The sequence below is a fragment of the Ciconia boyciana genome, chromosome 3 (genome assembly GCF_034638445.1).
Source record: "Ciconia boyciana chromosome 3, ASM3463844v1, whole genome shotgun sequence".
Lineage (NCBI taxonomy): Eukaryota > Metazoa > Chordata > Aves > Ciconiiformes > Ciconiidae > Ciconia > Ciconia boyciana.
Genome location: NC_132936.1, coordinates 68,159,215 through 68,182,617, shown reverse-complemented (window position 1 = coordinate 68,182,617; position 23,403 = coordinate 68,159,215). Strand labels below are relative to the sequence as shown.

The 23,403-nt window shown below is 46.4% G+C and overlaps 1 protein-coding gene and 1 long non-coding RNA gene across 9 annotated transcripts in view; one reads left to right on the top strand and one right to left on the bottom strand.

The window, feature by feature from the left end:
* Window positions 1-14,112: 14,112 nt before the first annotated feature.
* LOC140649182 (uncharacterized) lies at window positions 14,113-22,163 on the bottom strand. Of its 2 annotated transcripts, none has more exons than XR_012041514.1 (4): window positions 21,818-22,163; window positions 18,822-19,471; window positions 18,453-18,638; window positions 14,113-18,284 (listed from the first exon to the last, which is right to left on the bottom strand). It is a non-coding gene; the product is annotated as an uncharacterized lncRNA (long non-coding RNA). The 2 variants fall into 2 exon arrangements; XR_012041513.1 differs by lacking the exon at window positions 21,818-22,163 and adding an exon at window positions 21,228-21,338.
* Window positions 20,830-23,403, top strand: part of HIVEP2 (HIVEP zinc finger 2) — a 144,629-nt gene continuing 142,055 nt past the window's right edge. For 5 of the 7 annotated variants that reach the window (XM_072855990.1, XM_072855992.1, XM_072855988.1 and 2 more), the window contains exon 1: window positions 20,830-21,441. The gene's annotated coding sequence lies outside the window, so the exon portion shown is untranslated. Of the gene's footprint in view, window positions 21,442-21,777; window positions 21,809-23,403 lie in introns of those variants that run through there. The other 2 variants (XM_072855994.1, XM_072855995.1) reach the window with 2 other exon arrangements.

Here is a 23,403-nt window from a genome sequence, read left to right as displayed (position 1 = left end):
AATGGTTACCTAAGTCCCTACAAACTGAATCATCTTAATGTAGAAGTCATCTTTTTAAGATATTTAGCATACTGGGAACACTTAAGTACTATGTCTTTTCCACTTATTTGATATAGTTCTATCCTTCAAGAATAAATTAGCATGTCTAAATAACCCTGTACTACTTTTATTAGGATTAGTCTATAAACAGTTTCCTGATTCAACTAACCATCTGAATTTGTGTCCAGTTTTAACACCTTCAGTGGGTCTGAGGTGAAAATGTAACCCTTCTTCCAAATTTAATGATACAGCTTCCACTGCTAATGCATGATCAAGCCTGAGCTCATGTAACTTACTTATTCAAGGCCAGTGTTCTGGCATCATTAAAACATTAAAACCAATGCATAGAGTGTAGTTTCTATGCCACAACTGGTACACAATGCATTTTGAGTAACATCATTCTTCTCTCAGTATGAGCAGATATTCTTAGGTTTCACTAATGTGCCAGTAAGTTGAAATGGAAAAGAAATAAATGAGCAGAATATGAAAGCAAAACAAAAAGCAGCTCAGAATGAAAGTGTGCATGCAAATGAACGTATGTGGTACTGGCAGGAAGTGATTGCATCCTAAGTCCTCTGCCTTTTTTCTAGGTTTTGCATTATTCTCTGAACTCTTAAAAAATTATAGCGGTGGATCAAATAATTTTCATAAAACCAAAACAAAGCCCAGTGTTATTAGGTTGAGCAGATAGACCATGTGGAGTTTGTTACCATTTGCTAATTTTCAATTCATTTATTAAGATCAGCTCTCATTTTTTAATTTTCAGTAATCAGTGTCACTCTGTTATGAAAGCACCTCTGCAGTCTAGACAGTACATACTCATTTATGTGATAAATAATGGATAAACACTGAGTGTGCCATTAGCCGTTAATGCAGTAGATTGATTCCCTGCAGCACATACTCTCCATCCTTGTTTTAGCACTTATGCCACCTGTCTCTCGCACTTACCGTATGATGCTTCAATAATGCGAATGGGGTTCCCTGATCATTCCTAATTTAGCTCATTTTTATCATCACTTAAGTAGGTTGGTATTACTATGTCAGATGTGCAAATCAAAAGGTGCCTCACTACTACCTTTATGGTTGCTATCACTACTCTCTCCAATGTTTTTAGCACAATACAGATTACTTGTGGATAACCAGATGGAATCAGTAGACCTATTTTCTTTCCGCAGATTTCCATTTTAACATATCACTACTGCTTTGGCCAAGTGGCTGGGACAAAGACAAGTTATTTCAAGTCTCTGTTCCCACTTTCTTTAGCTGTAGGAACAGGGATTCAAAGTGAATTAAACCAAATAGACAAATTAGATATCAGTAACTCAGCAGGGTAGGTTGGCATTCAACCAATATTTTGAAGGAACTCAAATGTGAAATTGCAGAACTGCTGGCCAGGTTGTCTCACAAATCTATAGAAACGGCCCCTGTGCCAGACTGCCAGTGTAACTTCCACCTACAAAAAAGGCTCTAAGAGAGATCTGAGAACTGCAGACCGATGACTGACTCCATTCCTGATTAGCTCGTAGAGTATATCTTACAGAGTAAGATACTTGATCACATGGATAAACATCACCTCTTGGGAAGAAGTCAGCATGGCTTCTTTGAAAGGAAAGGCCATCTCAATCACCTGCTGGAGTTCTGTGAGGGCAGTCAAGCACATGGATAAAGGGTATTCAGGGGACTTAATAGTTCTGATTTTCAAAAGATCTTTGACACGATTCCACACCAGTGGTTATTACAAAAGGTAATTTTCCATGGGGATGGAGGAGATGTTCTTTTATGGACTGAAAGCTGGTGAAAGGATTGGGCAAACGAAAGGGTTTGATGATCACTACTAAGGGTGGGGTCAGTTACCAGGGTTCAGTGATTTAACCAGTTTTATTCAACACCTTCATCAGTGACACATAGTAGGATGTATGCAGTGAATTCTCCAAGACTTCTTTTTGGGCAATGAAATGCAATGCTAATAATAAGGAACACCAGAAATAACTTGCTCAGTTGGGTGAGCAGGCAAGTAGGTGTCATACTAGCTTCAGTGCAGACTCTACAGAAAAATAATTTAAACTCCATGCCAGCACAATGTGAACTGAAAAGTTATAACTCAGAGAAGAGATCTTGGAGTTAGCATTGGCACTTCCTTGAAGTTATCAGTTCAATGTGAGGTGGCAGCCAAAAAAGCCAGTAAAATGTTGTACATCATCAGGATGTATTGGGAACAAGGCAGGAAACACATTGCCATTTTATAACATGTCAGTGCACCCACACTGTAGGTATTATGTGCTGCTCCAGTCACCACAGCTCAAGAAGACCTGGTGGAATCAGAAAAGATATGGAGAAAGCAGCTGAAATGGTTAAGAAGAAAGAGGAGCTGACTCAGACTAAAAACCTGGGAATTTTCACTTAGGAAAGAAGAGAGCTGAGGGAGGTATGATCTAAATCATGAAGATGACACAATATCAAATCTAAGAGACACTCAATGAAACTAGAACATTAGTTTGAAATGTATTTAAGAAGTACTACTATACAAAGTAGGTAGCAAATGTCAGGAAAGTGTTGCCTCTCCCAAAATTGTATCTCTTTCTGACACAGTTGGAGAGAGAATGTTGGGCTAAACGGACCACTGGTCTGAAACAAGGGGCCATTTTATTCTTATATTCTTGTGCAGCATTTGAGGCTAACCTAGGAAAGGAAGCACCCCACTTGCACACTTTTGTCACAGTTTTCAGTCAAAAACAGGAAAATGTGGAAAGAAGTGTGCTTCTTCCACACACGATACAAAGATAGATCAGCAAACTAGAGATGCTGCAGAAGTCAAATGTGTGTCCCACAAACAAAAAAGTCAAAGGCCCAGGGCAGGACATGAAGTACACAGGAGATGAAGAACACAGTTTTTAGCCTCGCTAAGGTCTATGGATGTTACAGCTATGAACATGTTTTCTGCATGACACAGCAGTGTGCCTCAGCATTGTCGATGCACAGTAGTTTTTCTGATGTGAGTGTTGTTATTCTATGTGCTTTGGACGTTTTTGACCCATGACAATGCATTATATGGCACAGTGATAGAGCAGGGCAAGAATGTCCGTGGCAGATGCATGATTACACGTACGTAGGTAGAAATTTGTGATTGCAACGTGATTCATTATGTACTCATTGTTCAACAGTGTTTACATATAGATATGTTACAAATATGTGTATATGGTTCAGTGAAATAAAATTCTTCTGTTGTAGATTCTAGCAGTCTAATTAACGATGTATTTGTTCCTTACATAGTGCCTTTGTGTTTACGGGGTGGTGTTCCTAAGATGCTTCTTACTTGTGATAGCACATTGCATTTCGCCTCTTTATGGGGATTACAATATTCAAACCTGTTTTACATGGTTCCCCCAGTTCCTAGTGTTCAAAGTGAGAGGTCTGTGGCTGCAACTGGATAGCGAATTGCCATCTAACTGTTGGTCTGTAAGGAGATATACAAATAACTTAAATGTGAAAAACCTTTTTGTTTGATCTGTAACATTATGTTGTAGGCACGATGGGTGAGGGAAAGCAGGAAAGGATGGACACAAGCAACTGGAAGATGAACTCTTTTCCCTGAATAATCCAGGGGTTAAAGCAATCACCAAGTATATAGGAAAGTTTGGTGCAGTTCTTCCCAGTAGCAGAACAGACTAGAATCTGTAGCTCCCACTTCTTATTCTCTCCAACATGCTAGAGGATATGTTTGCGTGGGGAAGGGTTCTTTTAATTATTTTTGGTGACTGTGTATTTTGTTTAAATAATAATACTCTTTAGTTACTCTTAAATACTCTTTATTTTGGAGGTTAGCATTCAGATTTCATCTCTGAAGCAGAACTGAGCGCTTATTGCGACCTTGGCTGCTGACAGCTTGTTTTATGCGAAGGAAAAAAGTCTCAGCAAATTCAACTACCCTATAGCTTAGCGATTAAGGCTCTCACGTAAAGATAGTGGGAGAGCTAGTTTGAATCTGCTCTCTGCCTCATTCATGTATACCCATGACTTTGTAGCTTTGTAGTTAGGTTACTCTCTTAGGCAAAGAACTGAACTTGTGTTGCTCATATTTTGGGTAAGCATTTTAACCCTTAAGTTATTAACTAAAAAAGGGGGAGAAAGGGGAAGAAGGATGCAGGGAAAACCTACATTATTCCTGTTGCAGTTCTGTGAATACAATCCTCCCCACTTCCCAAAAGCATCTTTCAGTCAAAAGTATTCAAGCATTTGAACAACTATTTGCAAATAATTTCAAGACTATTAAAAATGCATTTTCTTTAATTCAATATTCCTTTTTTACTTGCTTAATTCTACACAGGCACAGCTAACTCCTTGTCCCCCTGGATGGGCACATGTGACTTTGCTGAGCACATGAAAGATTGTTAGCAGAGAAAACAGTCTTTAAAAAATAGCTCTCCTGAGAACATAGTAAAAGCTCATTTGTATCTTAGTATACAAGAGCCAAGAACAATGCGGTACAACCAGAGATTTCAGGAGGTCTCCAGCACTTATAGCTGTAGTCCAAAGGAGCTAAGCATGTGAACCAGTCAGGTTAGTGTAAATAGATAACAAATACAGGGATCCAATTTGATACATCTCTTGAGTTCCACATGCTCTGAGACAGTTCTCCAAATTCAATTCCTCATGGGGAAAATTGCTACTAGAAGGTATTTATTCAGGAAGAATTACTGCATCTTCTTCCCAAGTCCATTTGTCTTTTCCATGGACACAATGGGAAATTAAATTTTTTGAAGGGCTTTTAGTCAGAAAACTGACTTTTTTTTTTTTGCCAGCACTTGCGTCTTGCAGAACTATTAATATAAGAGTATTAGATATTAAAATTGAAGTTCATAAGGAACATTTCAAAGTGGTACCCCTGGAATTAAACCAAACATTGGGATGAATATTGTTATTGAAAATTAGACAATTATTGCTTGCCAGAAGAACACCATTCGCCAGCAGTGCCAGAAAATTCCCAGTGTGTATGGCTAAAGCTTGACTGGTAGGGTTGAAACAAAAGTTCGGTAAGAAATCAAAAACCTTGCTAATGCCACAGAGATGTGAGGAAGCTGCCTTTTTCTTCCTACATTTCATGTTATTTTTTAATGCAAAACAAAGACTGCCTTGGTTGAAGATACAGGTCATGTGAGTCACACTGGTCACTTGCATTAAGCCATGTAAGCAAAGATTTGGGCTCCCATTAATCATAATGTTTTTCCTTGGTTAAGAGGAGTGCCCAGACACGGCTGGTGGAACTGATACTTGACACTATCTTCTCCCTTGGTAACAAAAACCTTGTCCAGAGAAAGTTTCCTTTCTCATGAAAATATACACTAGACTAACTGGAAAATACGCCTGGTCAGGGCTGTTGGCAGCACCAAGAGCAAAATCTCTGCCTGTTCAGATAAGCCAGAAGGTTCCTGCTCTGGTTGCAGCAAAGTTCTCCTGCAAGAGATGTTTCCTCACCAGCAACTCATGCCTGCGACCAGCTGGCGAGGTCTGCCCCAGCCCAGACTCCTACTTCCTCAGTCATGGCCCTGCGCGCCTGGCTGCAAGCGTGCCCGGAGCCGGCCTCGAGAGCGCGTGGTGCTCTGCCTGCTGGGGGATGGCAAACGGGCTTGTGCGGACCGTCGGCCGCTGCCTGCAGAGCGGTTGTGCAGGGAGAAAGGGCATGGGGCTGGGAGCGCGCCCTGGCCGTGGCTGCTCCAGGGGTGGCTCTGTCGCTGGGGCACGGGCACTGACTCCCCCCGGAGCATCTCCTCTTCCCTGGGAGTTTGGGCCTGGGGGTGCACCTCAGAGTCACTCATGGGAGTTGAGATGCTGCTTGCGGTGACGGTGCCGTAAATCTGGAGAAGGACCGGTGGTGCCACTGTCCCTTCAACTTCCCCCTTCTCGTTCAGGATGGAAGGAAGTGCAGGACCACACTGTGAGCCACAGCTTACAAGGCTGCTGCTCAACCCCAGGGCAACCTCACCAGGGGAAACCAGGGAATGTATTTATCCTTGCTGCATAGACCATAAACTATATTAAGTAATGTAATTCAGTTGATCACTGAACGTCCTTTTGCTTAAAAAGAGGACTAAAACGTGAAAGACTAAATGAAGTTGGCATGTCTCTCTCTATATACACGCACAAACTGATTTGACTGTAGTAAAAACATAGCAAAAAAGATCAGAACGTAAATCTGTTCAGTTTAACCAACAAAAACTAATTCCTCAAAGGGCTGTCTGAAAAGGATTCACTTTTATTTAATCTACTCATTTTGTGGGAGAAAGCTGCATCTCTTATCCTCAAATTAAACTAATTTACCCACGCATGAGGGGAAAAAAGTGAGTCTGAGAGATGCCCTGAGATTTAAAATCCAGTAGATTTTGCTTCTGGTGCCATTAGATTCTTTCCTTCTTGAATTTCAAAGACTTTTAAGCAACTGAGTCATGCTACATACATAGGAAAATTACACAAAACAATCTGACTTTCAGAATGATTGTTACGGCTGAACCTTGGAAAAAGCGGTAAGAGGCCAGCTTAAAGTACTGGGCATATCTTATTGTCAGTCTTATAACACTGAGCTACGTTCAGCTGTAATAGTCTACTTTTCTTGGCAGGTTTTCATATTGCATTCAGGAAAGCAAAGTTATTTCAGGCTGAACAACAGCAACAACTATTCATGTCCTTCAAACAACACATCCCATGTATCTTTACTGTCAACTAAGCTGATTTGTGTATATAAATTATTACCCTGTCAGTTTATCGGAAAGGACCCAGTCATATATCCTCTTATTTCAGGGGGAAATTACAACAGCCTTAAGAAAAAACTTGCACTGAGTACCAAGATGTGGCTGATACCAGAAAAATGGGAGCAGCTGGCAAATGAAAGCGGCACAGTCCTTTCCTTCCCATGCCAGCCCATCGGTGCTGCAACTTAGTTTATTCCAGTGGACTCCTGGTGTCCTGGGGCCTTGGGTATTTGCTGTGGTTCCTTGCCTGTAATCCCACCTATGGAGTAAGATATCAGACTGAGACTGGGGGCCAGTTAAATTTGGTGTTGATCCTACCACGTTCTTCTCCAATCGCATGAGGAAAGTCCAGGGCAGTGATAGAAATCTCCCCTCTCTGGGTATCAAGCAACTTCTGCCATCTTTGTCCCTGTGAAAGCCTAGTTGTACTGCCCTAGGAAGACACTGGGAAAGAATTATATATATATATGGGAGGCAATTGCTGACAATGACAGCAATTTTTTGACACCTGACTTCTGATAAATCGAATCAAATTCTTGATTCTACTTGCCATTCCATATACAAACCCCATCCATGTGTGGTGGAAATGCACCAAAAAGGAGGAAATTGGATCCACTCTATAAGAAAGGTCACAGAAAGCACCAAGGCGGTCTGCTCCTCCTGATTTTCTTGCGTGCCAGCACAAAGTGAAGTCACAATCTTTTAGCTTCAGCTTCCCATCTGTAGAAAAGGCCTTTTTTCTTGCTTATACAGAAGGTTTGGGAGAATAATGTTTTTAGAAGCAGTTGCACACTACAGCAAGAGTAGCCACAATAAAGAGACAGCCTCCACCAGCAAAATCTTCAGGGGAGCCTGGAGTTGGCTTTTAGCTGTATACTACAGTTTAGCATGCATTACATAGACATATATACAATACTTGGCATATGTAGCACTTACAGGAAATAGTAGGCTTTAAAATAGTCAATTAATGTATAAAAAACCCTACCTGTGTCCTTAGAAAGATAAAAATACACTTTTCTGTTAAATAGTTAAAAAACCTACCTTTCTTCTTAAAATTCTCCTTAGTAAATCTATGACTTCATTCCGTCCCTTCTAAATATCTTAAGTCTTTTTTGAGGAGCAGTCTGAATCTCAGTGTGTCCCAACAGACCAGCACACCCATGTTCAGTCAGCACTGGCAGGGCCCTGACTCCATGGGAACAATGACAACACGATGGTCTTGTCATCTGGAACACCCATTTAGCATCCACTTAGCATCCTATTTTTCAAATATTTTATGTTTGGTCTTCATTTCTGTTTTCTTTAACCTAAATCCTGTAAAATCTGAAGCCAATATGTACTTAAGTTTCACAGTGATCAAGGATTATCTGACTGATGGAACTGATATGTTAGAAAATATCTATCTAAAGATATTTAGATATCTCTAAATATCTAATTTCTCTCACTAAAGAGAAAAAAATTTCTCTCACTAAAGAGAAAAAAAATATCTATCACAGAACCTATGAAAACATTCTAACTATTCTTTCATAAAATGTTTAGTTGTTTTACATGTTATAAAAGTCAGTTTATCAGAGTTATAAATAACGGTACAGCACGCTAAAAGTCAGATTAATGTATACCAATACAAAATGTATTCCATCAAGCGGTACAGCCATTCATGCAGATAGCTTTAGTCGGTTTATTACTACCCTGATTGGATACTCAGGATACTTATAATAATGGATTTAATTTGGTAATAATAAAGTATTCCTTATGCTAATGGTGCTATCCAGATTAATAGGTTTTAAATGGCTGGTGCTATTTTATTGTCTCTTCCTGAGTAATGAACTAGTCTATATACGCACTGTACATTGAATGATGGAGACCAATAATTCAAGCAGTATCATTACAGTGGTATCAATATGGGACATCTGAAAGGTTTTTTTCTTATACGTTAAAAGGTAAAGCTGAAGTTTATGAAGGAGAAGTGCTCTCAATGTTTAATGTGTGCAATAGAAAATGTAAATAGCTGACAGAACACTAGGAAATTGGTACTGTTTGAGTGCCTCACCACTCCTCACTCAAACCATCTGTCAGGCACTTCTTCAGGAAAAAAAAATCCACAATTTTTAGAAATGTTTGTTCTGAAAATGCAAATTAATATTTTTTTATTTATTTCCAGTCACGTAGATGGGTCTGTTTCTTACACCATGTCTGCACAGAGAGCTGGTGCGTATTTAACTACTTCAGGAAAAGGTTGTGAAGGCTCAGGCGGCCCATGCAAGATAAGTTTGAAATCTCTGTTTAGCTTTGCTAAAGGAGAAGGAGCGGAGTGGATGAGGACACACAGAGTGCGGTTTGACAAGTGTCGTCAGCTTGTGCCCAGTTCCGTTGCAGATGCTGAAAAAGCCAGTTTTGCCCTCGCCTCTCCTGCTCACGTCCTCCAGCCCCCATTGCAAGCGCATTGCTGGTGCCGCTGACAGTGCAGCTCGCACAAGTACTAATGCCAGAGGAGGAGAGGCGGTGGAACAACAGGGCTAGGGACATTGGGAAAGGGAAGTTCATCTCTCTCAGTGACACCATGGATTTATATCACTTTAAGCAGCTTGTGAGACTTCACTGCAGAGCCCCAGCTCAGCAAGCTGCTCGAATATATGCCTAACTTGAGGCACACAGACTATCGGTAAGAAAATATTGAAGCATATGCTTTAACTTAAAACACATTATTAAGTGCTTCCTGAATTGAGATGATTTCCTTCTCAGTATTTCTTCTCTTCCCACCCAGCACAATATTATTTTTTCACTCCCTGCCAATATGCACTTCATTTCCCTCTTTGCATGTTGCCAGCGATCCCCCGACTTTGCGATTGCGTATCTTTTCATTCTCTTAGGCTACTTCTGTCTTAACGTGTAACGCAAGGCCAGGGCATGGTTTTAGCCCTCTGCATGCAATCACATATGTTGTTCAGCAGCGAACATGTTTCCTGGCAGGGTTTTGCTTGTGCCAAACAGCAGTCTGCCAGATACACCTGAGCACGGCCTGGGGAATAGCATGGGCTCAGGGCTGTTCCTGCCAGGTACTGTGTGTGATGCCACTCTATTTTGGGAAGGCATTAAAGATGCAGTGCATTAAAGATGCAAGTCCTCAGGGACAGAGAATGGGCCCTAGCCTGGTTCATTGACTAGCATCGCTATAGCTTTGTTGTCTTCTGCGTTGTACAAGTCTGGTTGAAAAGTAACAAGAACCAAATTAAAAAGTCCAAATATCTTTAAATGAATTTGGATTCAGATTTCCATACCAGCCTGTTCTGGCATCAGAAGTTATGGTATGGAGGGAAAATCTACTTCTGCACCATTTCTAACTGCTGCACTGTCTCCTGTGGCCTTGGAGAGGCAGATAAGGGAAATAAAAAGCTTGTAAGTACTGCATTGTACGTCAGCTAGTCAGTCTGAGACAGCGTAATTAAAGATGCCAAACTGTAGACAAGTTTAGGTCACCAGCTACCTGATTTGTTGGCCCAACTATTTCTTTAATCAGAAGGTTTTATTCTCGATTGCACTAATAGCACTTCACCGAATCCAAACTTGAAATTTTCTGTTTTCTCAGGACTTAAATGTTTGTTAGCCTTTCCACAAGTGTTATTCTTCAGTTATGGTAGCTTGAATGGCACAGAGTATGCAGGCAATAACTTGTTATGTTCAACTAAATGGGTAATGCCTATGCAGTCTCTCAAGTCCTGTTGGGATGATACTGGAGGACTAGCACTGACGAGGACTAGCAAATCTGTCAGGCTGGTTTACTGTCAACACAGCCACCTATTTTGAACTGTGTATTATCTCCTCTAATAGACTGTTCTACTCTTACTTCCTTTAGTTTGTCTGAAGCTATATCTGACCTCATGGATTCAGCGATTTCTGCCCCCCCCCCCCCCCCGGTCCCCCCCCTTTCTTACTATATCTGGCTGCTAGAATATTTTTTACATTTTATTCTTTTGACCAAAATCCATGTTAATTTACACTTCAGGAACATCTGTTTCCTACAGTCATGAACTGTCTTTAGCCGGTTTTCTTGCTCTGAAACCAAAGATGCAATTTTCATTTCTTGAAAGAAAAGCATTTTGCCTAAACTATTTAACAGACCTTTACACCTACCTAGGGCAGAGAAAGTAAGACAAAAAGGTGGCCTTTAATTTATTATATGGCTGTGAGTGAGGCTTCCATGCCCATTGCTCACAGCACACAGGGTTATCTGCTGCCAACTTTTCTGTTGTTTCAGAAATTTCTGGATAGTTGAAATATAATTACAGTTTAAATGAAGATGCCACAGACTTTGATTTGCTCTTTTAGTTATTTCTACAGTCCAGGGACCTTGAGCCAGGAACACGTATGGTCATGCTGTAAGCCCAGGAATGAATCTCTACTTACACATGTTGATATCCACCAACTGACTTTCCCCAGCTGAACAGGCTTCTTGCTAGTTCCTTAAAATATTCTTTTTACACTGGCAATTACAATTCTTAGCTTTAGGGTAAAAATGCGTTTTAAAGAGTCTGACAATGTCCTTATTGACCAAAAACCAATCACCTAACTCCTTTTTTTTTTCTTCTCCCATCTCCAGTGATTCCTCATAATCACACTGAGACCACAACTAAAATTAACGAACAGCATCCAATGAATGCAACCTGTTTGAATTCAGTAGTGTTCACCCACGTGAAAAAAACAATAATTCTCAAAAAGTAAGAAAACCATGTTCCTGCATACTAATAGTCACTGGAGATGGGGAAGTGTTGGTATTAGTGTACTGATTTGGGCCAAATCGTACTTCTCCTCCTAGAGGTGTGTAAGAAATGTCACTGTCTATGAGAAATGATGGAGGGCACAGGACTGTAAAGTCTAGGACACTTAAGCATTTGTTTAACTTGAAGCCCAAGAGGACATCACTGAAATCACTAGGTTTATTCCTGCACTTAACAGTAAGTATACCTTTACATACCAGCTTGACTTCAGACTTTACAGTACCGTACTGACTCTATGCAATTTTACCCAGCTCCCATTGATGTAAGAATTATTGTGCAGTCCTTAGTGGGTCTTAAGTGATATTAAATATTCCATTAGAGAAATGTTGTTTCCATTACAGTTTACAATTTTAACATTTAAAGACTATCATTAAAATATGTAGCTTTATAACATACTTTGTTCGTATATGTAGCAGATTGCTACTTACTGGCAACTGGTCATGTATTAATTTTTCAGAAACATGTTTCCTGAATATGACTAATGACTCACATCCCTTTCACATCTCTTTATTACAGATTAATGGTATATGGATTCTGAAATGCAAAACATATGCTGAACACCTAATTGGGCTGACAATGGCTCAAAAATATTAAAAGTTCCAAAAATCAGTTAATACGAAGTTTGCTGTCTGGGTATTTCAGATTTATAAACTTGTGGTATTCAGAAAATAGAGTTTATATTGATCTTTTAACTATTAGAATTGGTTACATCATGACAAATCAGTATCCTGCTGGAGATCTTTTAATGCATTTCTGTTTTCAAAGCAGAAAATATAACATGCTCTGCAATGTCTCTTTCATTATGAAGAAGAAAAACAGTGCAAGGATGAACTGAAATTTTAATTGAATGCTTCTGCATGTAATCTTTGAAACTGAAAATCATGAAAAAGCACAAAAGTAGTCACACATTTGCAGAAAGAGAGGCTAATTGCGAAAAAAACTGAAAAAACCCCCATAAATTGGTAGGAAGGTAAGAGCTGCCACTACTGCAGCCGGATGAAAGCTCCATGTAATTTATTGTCCTTGAAGTGTGGCCGGTTACATCGCTTAGGGAAAGAATTTCCTCTTTTTGTCTCCTATATCTTTTCTATGATACACCCTCTTCTGCCAGTCAGCAAGTGCTTTAGGGACCGAGCCCCTGAGCATCTGTGTGCGTATGGGCTGTTGCTTTAATAGCCGATAATGGACTATCTCACAGCTCATGAGGGGAATCTTGTTTTGAAGACATTCGTACTGTGGTATCCCACTGCATTCTTCTGCCCCAGGTCCATGCTTTAACCGTGTGCTGTGTCAAGAAGTGGTTCTTTTTACTTGTTTTAAATCTGCTATCCGGTAGTTTTCTTGGAGGGAGGAAGGGAAGGAGGGAGGGCACCTTGTGTGTTTTTAGATTTTGAGAATATCAGTGAACGTTCACTTCTGGCTCACCCTCTCCTCACGATTAACGATTTAATAGATACTACCAAAGGGATGGCCACCTTTCATAATCCACAAAACCCCTCCTGCGCCTGAGAGCCCCGGCGGCTGGCACGCGTGCCTCGGGAGCTGCATGGCAGGGAGCTGGAGGAGCGGTTTGCAGCTAGGAAGAACAACGGGCTCCCACAGGGCTGCCACTGCCACAGCCACTGCCACAGCCACCGCCACTGCCACAGCCACCGCCACAGCCACCGCTGGCTCGTGCCCTGCCTGCCCGAGGATTTAGCCAGCGGAGCAGTCCCACTGGGAGCACAGTGGGACCAGAAGTGCATTTGGTATGTGCCACCCTAGATTTGTATGGCTCTATAGCCTTTTCATCCCTTTCGTTTCTGAAGAGCTTCCAATAATTGCTCTGTTGTCTTGGCCAGAGCTGAACACTGAGCTGATAGTTTTGCAGAACTGCCCACAATGACTTCCAGGCCTTTTTTTGCTCGGTGATAGCTAGTATAGACCCTGTGACTGTGATGGCGAGTTTAGAGTTAGATCTCTCCCTGTTTTGTGCTTGCTGACAATGAATTTTATTTCCCTTCTGTCTCCTGCATATGTGGAACCTTGAATGGTACAGTTTCAGGTATTACAGAGATTTTGATGTACTGTATGACAGGTTGGTTAAGACTGTGACAAAACTGGTAGAAACACTTCAAACTTCTATTATACGCATTTTCAAACTGTAAATACATTAAGATGCTTATTCTAAAACATTTTGTTTCTTTACTTTCCGGCTGAAGTTTTGATGAAATTCTTCATGAGAATTTTTGAGAACAGTATTTCTTAGGACAAATAAGTCCATTACAGAAGTGTAATGAGCTTTAAAGATATATATTATCTGTTAATTCCAGTGAATCAGAATTTTAGGTCTTTTGATTATCTACTGTAATGTACATGAGCAGAATGTAAATCACCGACTCCAAAGTGAAAGGCTCTGATGAGCCTCAAAACTGAAAGTTTTTCAGTTACCCAGTTCCACAGATTTTAATAAAAGCAGTTGGTCTTGTTAAAATATTTATTTATGATCCACTATTACAACAGTTGAAACAACATTGACATCTGTTTCAACTTTTTTGATAGCAAAAATGGTGCATTACTATGCATGAATAACTCAGTGGCATGAGACACAGGTAACCAAAGGACAGCCTCTAGGTGTGTCAAACAAGTTATGACAACAACTGTGTAAAGTTTCCTTTGAGCTTGTTCAACCAAATGATTAACTGAAGAAAGTGCCCTGTCAAAGGTAACTACTATCTGGCAGTAAAGGAAGTTGTTCACTCATTTGTTAAAAAAGCCTACCTAATACCTAAAGTGCAAATATTGTGTATGTCAGTATTGCCAACACATCCATGTGTTGTACTGCTTATCCCCAAATCTAATCTTTTCTTACAGTTATAGACATAATTCTTGATATCTATCCCACTTTTGGCAAAAGTTGCAATGTAGGGGTAACACATACATGTTTTCAGACAGAGGATTTATTTTTATCTCAAATTACACTGCTTACACATGAATTAGACGCAACAAGCCTGGATTGCATTTGCTCATGTCCATCTTCATGACCTTTCAATTGCTGAGTTTACAAACTTCCATAAACCGAAGACTAATTCCTTATTCAAATCAGTAGTGTGAAGGCCTGGAAAGTTCAGGAATGAGAAAGAACTTAAGAAGGTCCAAGACCTATAGAAAGTGGCTGAGGTCCTTCAGTAGGTGGCACACTTCCCTGTGGATCAGTTGTGAAGGAAGGTATTTGCAGGATGCTCGGGGCACTGGCCTGTGGGCAGATTCCAGAGATGCAAAACCAGGAGGGCAACCAATGTGGTTGGGAAGGTTCCCATGGCATGTGCCAGGAGAGTAAAGGAGATGGGATAATATGGCCAAATTCTAGGTAGCTGCAACTTAGTTAATGTCATTTTTCTTATCCAAAGTGCCCTCTGCCATTCTGAGATGCCAAGATATTCTCCCAACTCTCTTTTCAAGTTGTCATTACTAGGAGTGGTCTGCCCCTCTGTCTCCCTCCAGCCCGTACATGAAATTCTCTACACATAATGCACTTGAGGTTTCTCTGAATTGGAAGACAATGCAAAATTGTAAGTTGCCTATTTGAGAAGAATGCTAAATGAAAGGCTATCAGGTCTAATGGGAATATAAAGAGGTAAGCTTTTAGAAAATTAAGTCACTTAATTGTTCAGGTTATATATAACTCAGAAGTTGCTAAATCACGCCGTGTCTTTGGCAGGCTCTTACTTCAGCTCTTCCTAGAAAAAGTGGGGCAAGGAGGGGGAGAGAACCGAGTATAGTATACAAAATACATAGGAGCTATTACTTTGTATTTAAAGAGAAATAACCAGTGCCTGATAACATGGCCCGCTTGTTAGCAAGGCAAAATATTTTCTTAAAATGCCTAAAAGTAAGGGTCTTTCAAAACATAATTGGGTTGTGATATTAAAAAGGGTGATCAGAGAGAATCTGGCTATAGCACTTAAAGGGCTCTTTTATCTCACAGGAGAAGTGCACAGAATCACTTGGCTGAGTTTCTGGTCAGCATTGTAGATTTTCCTATTCAGCTTGCTAATTAGCTGTGAAAAAATGGAAATGAGTAAAAATAATCAAATTTTATTTAAAAATCTTTTCCCAGAATTCATGGGCTTTAAAAAATGTTCCCATGAAAGGGCATAATTTCAGAAAATTCTGCCTTTTTCATTTTTTCCCCCTTTCCAAGGTCAAGCGGTGACATGTTATTATCAAGCTGTTGATACACACAGCATGTTAGTTCTGCATCTGGAAATACTTTATGTGGAGAAAATCGCTTCTTTTTTTTTGAGGGAAAGCTCAATATAGCAGAAAAATATTTTTCCTTCAGGAAATAGAGCTATTTGTTCATTACCAGGCAAATAGCACTCCCCTTCCTTTGGGCCCTCTGCCAGAGTTATTTACACACAGGCTTGTTCAAGCTAACCACCTTGGCTGCTTGCTCCTTTGCACCATTTGATACCGTATGAGCTTGAAGCTGTTGTGGATACAGAAGTGCTTCACTGTAACTTCTTTGTGTTCTGTGGAGGAGTCACAGGCACACTCCCCTATGAAGAAAGATTACCCTTGTTTACGTAGGAGAGCAGACAAACAAGATACAGCAGCCCGGATTCAAGGAACGCAGAGGAAGAGGTGTTGGGAGGGTGAACCGGCAATGTCTTTTTCTCTTTTCTCTTAAGATAAGATGGCACTTGAGCAAAATGAAAGCAATGCGTACAAATGGGAAAGTGGAATGCTGTGGCTGGAAATACGTTTTATGGCATTAAATGAATGATATGTGCAACTCATAGCTGCTACTTATCTCTGAGAAGAAGAGCTTCAGATGGTCAGTAGAAGGCAGGTATCTCTCAAAATAAAAATCCCCCCAGTTATCCAAATTAATACTGCTCTACAAGCTGATTTTGTGATGCGTTCGGCACCCAAAGTAAAGCAGAAGACAAATGCAGTCCTTTCAGGACTCTCACCAAGTCTTCCTATCTAGCTCAGTCTCCCTTCTCACCCTCCTTCCCAGCCCCAAAACCCCTGGGGGTGCCCCCTCAGGCTCTCCAGGAGCCCCTGAGGAGGGGCCAGTGGCAGGGACCCTCACCCTCACCGGCCGTCCATTGTCCCAGCATCCAGCTCAGGGCCCTTCTCTCTGTCATGAGGGGAGAAAGATTGGATCCTCCAAAGAGTCTTTTCTCCATACAGAAGAGGGACTATACCCCCCTTCCAGCATTGGAAAGCCAGCAATTTTACTGGCAAGCGTAAGGAGCACTGAGCATAACTAGGGAGTGAGAAAAGGCAGTGGTGGGGGTGGAAGGGGCAAGGACAGCAAGAGACATAGCAGTCCAGGCAGTCGGAAGAAGGAGTGAAGGAAAAGGGAAGGAAGCTCCTACACAAATAAGCACGATGTGTTTTAAACAGCATTGATAGGAAACTATTAGTATTTGTTTATTTATGAGGAAGGCCATTCCCAGACAGATTCCCATAGATTTTCTCACTTGATCAAACCTTAAGAAAGAGGATGCTAAACAGTGAAATAACACCACCAATGCTAATTTTAATTTGCGCTCCTGCCCTCTAGACTTTCAGAAAATTGGATACATTTGGTCCATTTTGCTTTACACTACTCACAGTGAAATCAATAGATAGTAGCAACCCCTTTATATAAAGGAATTGTCTCTTTTGGTGCAGCTGTATCTGTAACAGCTTCGTGAAGAAATAGGTAAGAGCTTGTGGGTACAGGCTTAGGGACCATGTAATTTTTCCCAAAGTGAGAAAGGATGAATTGCTTTAAAATTGTTATCTATTTTAGGAATGCTTATTTAACATTTCAACTCAACTGTACTATTATAGAAAAATTATGTAATGCTTTCTATTATCTACTTTGGGAGCAGCACAGTTTACAAAACCAATGGATTCTGTATGATCTGAGATCAAACCAAGTTTTCAGAATAATTTATAGTGTTTAATAAACTGTGAACATGATTGCTGAATATTATCATTCGGTATTGCGCTTGCTAGTAGCAGCAGCTGTGATGGCCAAGGTGCTTTCCAAGCAGCAAGACTGACTTCTGATGAATCTGCAAAATCTGTACTTAAGTAACAGCTGTAAATCTCACACCTGAAAGCTCCCTTAGTTCCTTTCTCAGTTTAGTTAGAGTGATAGTTTTTTTAAATGCTGGGTGTAAAAAAAAACTCTAGAGGGAAATGATAGGACGGTATGATGCAAGGATGTCATTATTAAGTTATGTTGTTGTCACAAGTAGGCGAGAGAAAGTGATTCACCTGTCTGCTGCCTCTCTGTGGAGTTACTGGCAGGAGTTTGTGAGGAGAACTACCCGGGCTTCCCAGCTGCGGTCCCTCTGCGGGACAGCGCTCCTGCCTCCTGCTCCCCGTCGGAGGGGAAAGGGGCATCGGTGGGGGACGAAGGTCAGTTCGTACTCCGTGACACTCATTCCCCTACAGTGTTGCACAAAGGGGGAGTGGGCTGAAGGAACCACGCAAGGACCTCCCTGCCTCTTTGGCTGGTGGGGGTCTCCTCCAAGCTGGGGACTCTTGTAGTTGCGCAGCCTGTCAAAACCTGCTCCGGGGCTTGAGCCAAACGAGTGGTGTACGACAGCCCAGGTCTCTGAGCACATGTGTAGCTTCAGTCTCTTCCCTGGGACCGCTAAAGTGCTCAAGAGGTGTAGCTCCAGCACGTACCTTGTCGAGCCACAGCGAAGGAATTGTCTGCGGCTCAGATGCTGCAATACTAAGAGAAAGAGAATGTGGGAAAGGACACAAAGTAAAACTTGTTGAGATAACCAACATAACTGGAAAAAGACCCTTGTTTTGAAAAGCATTATGGAGAGAACAGTTTTACTTTGCTTTGAGAATAATTGTCGATAAACACTATTTAAAATGATTTTGAACATTGAACCTTGTTGCAGTAGCTTGTGTCTCTGTGGCAATAAAAATGAACTTCTGAAGTCTTGTGAGAGGCAGAAGAGAAGCAGACAATGCTGGGCATACAGCAAGAAGTCAAATGTGCTGGTCTGGAGTCTGCAGCTTCCCAGAGGGGAAGATACTGGCAGCCATCATCTGGGGGCTGAGGTAAACGCAGTTGCTGTGGAAAGCGGTAGGATGGGAAAACCTCGATTTAAAACAAATCCTAAGCACTGACATCTCCCATTGACTTATTCTGACACAACATCAAATAAAGATCACAAGCCCAAGGTCAATACGTTTACTCAGACAGAATAATTCCAGTCAAACAACAGCCAGTGTCAGGCATGACATTATCACTTACTGAAAACCAGGAAAACACGGACAGATGCTCACAGACTTGACAAGGAGCAAGCAACTCTTCGTTAGCTGTGGTTCAGTCCTCTTAGTATTGAACATGCCGGCAGGAGCAAGCCTTTTATGTGACAGAAGTCACCCGTTACTGTAAAATTATGATCACGTGAGATGCTCGTGCCCGTATCACTCGAGGTGAGTCCCGAGAAACCCAGAGACTCTCCTGCACCTCCTGGATCGAGCACGATGAAGCCCGGTGAACCTGACTCAGGGGCCACCAAAGTCTACAGGGGCCAAGGCCATCTTAGGATGACAGGATACTTATTTTAACAGATTCTGTAACCCCAAGCACTGAATCGTTATTAGTCCCTAAAACCTGCAGGATTGACTTAGAATTCTTAACTACTAAAATGATGAAAAAATGTATTTGTTTGCCCTGGCATCGGCAATCCATTTCAGGATTTGTGTGTACGCCCTTTCCTTTTCGTCCATGAGGCTGAGATTTTTTTCCTGATGTGAATCAAGGTAATAATCTCAGGTGCTAGTATGACTTCTGATGTCACGGTGACAACAGAGCTGCGACTCGGCATCCCTTCCAATCAACTGACGGTAGCCTTCAAATGCGGTTGAATGGCGTCCCCAAAAGAAAAGTGTTTTGCTCTGAAAATTAAACGAAGACCTGCCTTCAAGAGCCCGGCGCGCCCCTGTGCCACAGCGAAGCCAGACCGGGGGAAGCCGGAGCAGGGAGCCCCGCGCTGCCGGAGGGGCCGGGCGAGGGAACCAGCCGGGTGAACTTCGCCCTCCGAGCAGCCACGGGAAATCTAAGGAAGACAAATGCTGTCCCGCATAACCTCGCTCGGGTTTAGCTAACCCAAAGCCGCTGCTAGCAGCAGGACCCAGGGCGGGCGTAGGTGCGGGACCTGGGCCGGCCCCCGGTGCAGCGACGGCTCCGACAGCCGGCGGTGGGTTCGCAGCCGCGGGAGAGCGCTGGGGTACTCCCGGGAAGCGCTAGCACCGCCTCGCCTCGCCTCGCCCCGCCGAGAGGGAATTCCCCCTGCCGCGCCTCTGCCCCGGGGGCGGGCCGGCTCCGCGGCCAGCGGGGGTGGTGGCTGCTGCGGGACCGGCCCCGCCACCGGCCCCGGCCCGGCTTGGCCCGGCCCCGCCCCGCCGCCCGACGTTGCGGGCGCTCATTGGCTGCGGGCGGCCCCGTGCGCCGCGGCGGGGGGAGGTGGGGGCACGAGCCCCGGGCAGCCGTTAGCCGGCGTGAGGTGGCGGCGGCGCCGGCGGGGTCCCTGGCGCTCGGTCACCGCCGGCGGGGTCCCTGGCCCTCGGTCACCGCCGGCACTGTCCGTCCGACCTCCCGGTGGCACGGGCCGCTCTCGGGTTAGGCGCTTCGCCGCGGCGCTGGCGGCGAGAGGCTGTTGAAATAAATGCGTGCCTCTGCGGCAGAGCCCGGGGCGGCTGGAGCGCCCTCGGCTGTGCCTGCCGCTGGCGGGCTCCCTGCCCCACGGGGCGGCGGCGAGCTCCGCCGTGCCGGTGTGCTGTGCGGCCCCTTTTAAAGGGCTGGGTACGAGGTGGCGAGCGAGGGTCGGGGCGGCCGCCCGCCCGCACGCCCAGCGGGCAGAGCCGTGCCCGGTTTCGGAGGCGCCTGCCGGGGCCGGGCGGGCGCTGCCGGCAGGCAGGTCGCGAAGCCGGGGACGGCGGCCGGCACGGGGAGTCCTGGCGTTGTATTGTTCTCCCTGACAGATAACGACCTCCTGCCCGGGCAAGAGCGGGGGGGCGGAGGGGCCGGGGGAGGAAAAAAAGGAAGCGGAGGGCGGGGAGGGGGCAGGAGGATCCCGCGTCCTCGGAGGAAATTCTCAGGCCGGGAGGACGCGCGGCTGGTGCGCGGCAAGTCGGGACCGGCTCTCCTGGGAGTTCCCTCGGCGGGGAGGGGGAGGGGGAGCGGCGGTCTCCGCCGGCGGGGAGAGGCCGCGGCTTCGCCCTCCGAAGCCCTGCCTCCCGCCGCCTGCCGCCTGCCTCCCGCCTCCCCTCCGCCTGCACGGCGCACCTCTCCCCTCGCCGCCTCGCGCGCGCACACACGCAGGGGCGGGCAGCGCCCATCACCCCGCGGCCGGGCGCTGCCGGTCGCGCCCCGCTCGCTCCCCGCCGGCGCGCGGGGGGACCCGGTGACGTCACGGGCGGCGCGCTCCCCGCGCTCGCTCCGCGCTCGCCGCCCTGTAACTTCTGTTCTGGGAAGTGGTGCCAGGAATAGCCCGGCAGATCCGCCCGCAGCGCAGAGCGCTCCCTCCCGCCTCGGCCAGGGCGGGCTGCGGCTCCCGGGCCTCCGCCTCTCCCCCGTGCAACACCAGCCCCTCCGCCACTGTCAGGGTGATGGTGATGGTCCCTTCCAAAAAGAGGGAGAGAAATGACCTGCCTTAAGATCAGTGCGTGAAACGGGCGCCCCTCGGCCGCTGGAATATCTGTCTGTCTTTATATATAAAGAAGCACCGCGAGCCACCTCACTCCAGGCAAGCCCTTAGCAAAGGAGCAACAAGAGCGCCCGGCGGGATCAGCAGCAGCAGCAGCAGCAGCAGCAGCAACAAGGGCACCGGCAGGGCTCCCCTCCCTCCTCCTCGGTGACTTTCCAGGTGAGCAGCAGCGGCTGCTGCGGGCAGCCCCCTCCTCCCTGCCCGCCGCCTGCCCGCCGCTCGCCCCCTGTCACCGGCACCAGCTGACAGCCGCGCCGAGCCGCCGGCGGGGGGCGGCTGCCGGCGGCGGGGCGCACTCCGGCGGCGGGGCTCGGGTGCGGGGCGCCGCGGGGCTGGGTTTCGGGCCGCGGCAGAGAGGGCGCTTGCCGAGCGGGGGGTCTGACGCCAGCGCTCCGAGTGCCGCCCGAGCAGCTGGCGGCGCGGCCGCCGCCGGGCGCCCCCCGGCCCTGGGGCTGCAGGGGTGAATGGAGGGCAGGCGGCGGGAGGCGCGGGGGAAAGCCGGCGGGGCTGTAAAACCGCCGGACCGGTAAGTCACCTCTGTGGCGGCGGCTCTGGGCGCTGGCAGTCGCCGGCACCGTCCCCGAGGCACCGCGGCCGGCGGCCCTTCCCCCGGCCCGGCCCGGCCCGGCGCCCCGCTGAGCCGGCGCAGGAGGGGGCCGGGGCCGGGGACAGGCCTTTGTCGGTGACACGCCGTTAGGAAATGCGGGGAATACCCAGCTTGTAAGTGTATGCAGATGAGGAGCAGGCTGCCTTGCGTAATCCCCTCCTGTGGCGGGGAATGGGCACGGTCACCGCCGGGGAGAGGCGCCCGCGGGGGGGCCGCCCCGACGGGGCTCTCTCCGCGGCCTCCGGCGCCCTGCGGCGGGGCCACCCGGCGGGGTGGGGGGCGCCCGGGGCCACCCGGCGCGGCGGCGGCGGCGGCGCCGGGCAGGGCGCCGGGAAGAAGGGGGCGGGTTCCGGCTGCCGGCACGTCCCCGCGGGGGGCGCCGGGGGGTCGGCGGGCACAGGGGGCGTGCGTGTGTGCGGGGAGACCCGCCGCCGTGCCGGGGGTGCGTCCGTCTGTGGGAGTGCGTGTGTGCGCTGCGCCGCGGTGACTGTTCCCTGAAGTGGGTGGGACGTTGGCCCGTTCCGGGAATGTTCCATGACGTGTAAGCGCCACAGGAAGGGGGTTAACGAGGGGCTCGGCCGGGGCCGCCGCCGCCGCGGCCGGCCCTCCCTGCCTGCCTCCCCCCGCCCTCCGGCGGGGCTGCCGCGGGGGCGGCGGCGGGCGGGGGCCGGCGGCGCGGGGGCTGCCGGGGGCACGGTCCCTTATGTAACGCGGGTACGTGTGCGGCCGGCGGTGATTATGTAAGCGGCACGTCCGCGCCTGTCGCACAGGATACCTCACGCCGGCACCGCGCCGCGCGGCGGGAGGCAGGCGGGACGGCGGGCGGGGACGCCGCGGGCAGCCTCTGCGTGTCCCCGCCGTTGGGGGGAAGCGGCGCGGGGAGGGGAAAGCCCCGGCTTAGCCCGGGTGATGCCCCGCACCTCCTCAGCCCGCCCCGACCGCCCTTCCCCTCGGTGAGAGGGGGCCTGGAGGGGAGGGGAGGGGAGGGGAGGGCGGTGATGCCTCCGCTCCAGGTGGTGCCCTGAAGAGCTCCGACCCGCGGGGGGGGGAAGCCTGCGGGAGGCCCCGCCGCCTCAGCCCGCCTGGCCCGGGGTCTCGGCCGGCCGCCGGCGAGCTCGCCTTGTCTCCGCGGGCAGGCGGCCGGGGCTCGCCCCAGGACAGCGATAAAAGTCCTCCGAGCTTAATTTCCCAGAAAAAGAGTTCTCTGTTTTTCTTATTAGTTGGCAGTGATGGTCAAACGGTATTTTGAGGTGGCCTTTTTTTTCCTTCATATGGCAATGGCAGAAATTAAACTTCTACTCAGACATTAAAGGTTTTTTAATTACAATAATTCTTAAATACCCTTTTAAATTAATAGAAATACTAATGAGTTTCAGCAGAAATATTTTGCTAAATAATTTCCCTTCTCCCATTTTAAAATGAAGTCAACTTTAATATAAAGCCTGTCTAGTTTTGTACGTTACTAAATAATACAGAAAACCTTTTATGCCTACTTAGTCAAGAGTGTTACTTGC